Source organism: Polyodon spathula, chromosome 9 (genome assembly GCF_017654505.1).
Source record: "Polyodon spathula isolate WHYD16114869_AA chromosome 9, ASM1765450v1, whole genome shotgun sequence".
NCBI classification, from domain to species: domain Eukaryota; kingdom Metazoa; phylum Chordata; class Actinopteri; order Acipenseriformes; family Polyodontidae; genus Polyodon; species Polyodon spathula.
In genome coordinates, this window is record NC_054542.1 from 47,748,444 (window position 1) to 47,750,005 (window position 1,562).

A 1,562-nucleotide genomic window follows, 5' to 3' on the forward strand; every position below is an offset into this window, starting at 1 on the left:
TAAATAATGAATTGAGTTGTTCTCTAGCAGAAGCCAATCTTTGTTGTTTCATTCAATCAAAGTGTTGGAAGTTATCCCAGGGCTTTCTCTTTTAAGAAGGGGTCAGTCTGCTTCTGTACATAATCCAGATGCTTTGGGTTCTTTGTAAAGTAGGGCCTGGATCTTTTCATATTCATATCAGCAAACAAACAATTAATTCACTATGTTATTATTGACAGGTTAGGACTGTAACACAAATAACAGCTGATGCAACTGGTAGACTCAAGTCGAGCTATTACCCCAGCAGGATTAATATAGACTAAATGGGTGGCAGTGTTTAGATTTCCCGCTGTTCAGATCACAGAAATGTACCCTTTACTCTGTCAGTTATTTTGGTCCTGCACATAAAGCAAGAATAAAACATTTGCAGTGACTTAAATGTATTCTTTATATCATCCACTTGTTCAAAATATTACATTTCTTAGCTGTTTAGTAGCCTGTTATGTGTTCTCTGTCATTGTCTTATGTTATTTCTGCTTAAATCATCCTTTGCCATGCTTCTGAAAAGAAATATAGGTGCTTCTGAAAGCAGGCTTTCAGCCTTTAGAGACCCATCCGAAGCAACATTCGCTAGTATGCCTTGTAATGCCATCCAATTAGGTATGCCATTGTTCTCACTTTGAATGATATACATGATCACAATGATGATAGTTTGAACAATTAGTTAACTGTAAAATCCATGATTATGAAAATTTAAATAACAGTACACATTATGACTGTTATAAAGCTTTGTTTTGTTTTAAGCCAGTGTGCTTTAAAGTCAAGGGCCCATGTGTGTTTGTTTAGAGTTTTAACAATGGACTCTTCTGCGTCATTGATTTCACTGTCTTCAGTCTCCATCTGAACGAGGTTCTTTCTTCTGAAGTTGGCCAGCCTCCTGTTGTCCTGGGTCACTGCTCCAGGTGATGCATGCTGTTTACCTCTTCCATCTTCAAATGGGGATCCTCAAGTATACTACCAGAGTATCACACCAAAGAAACACTGGAATAGTCATCAGTAGACAACAGCATCAACAGCAATGACAAGATGATGGATCACCAGGATGTACGGTATTGCAATAGCATTGGTATGTCAGAATGTGTTACTGTGGAACCATTTCACCAATGTCTCATACAGCTGCTACACTGGCCTCTGATATCAGCACACGGACAGCAATGACATTCAATGTAATTTAGTAAGGGAAGAAGAAGGCTACATATTAAGAAGGTAGCACCTTTACTACCTTTAAGGACCACCCTTTTTCGATGTCCTACTGTGTCATAGGCAGCAATTGAAAATAATAATTGCAGGGTTGCCCTCTAGCTGTGCAGATGTTCCTCTGTGAGTGTGTTCCTGCTTCATACTTATTGGTGCACCAGTAGAGACTAATACGCTGCACCTAAACCCAGTAGACCAACACGCAGTGCCATGGACTTCTGAAATGTGGACAAATAATTGTAGGTTTATAGTTGTGTGTATATGTATATAAGTTTTTTGTATTACTGTCATTGTACTTGTTTTTTATGAGTAAGCATGTTGCATGT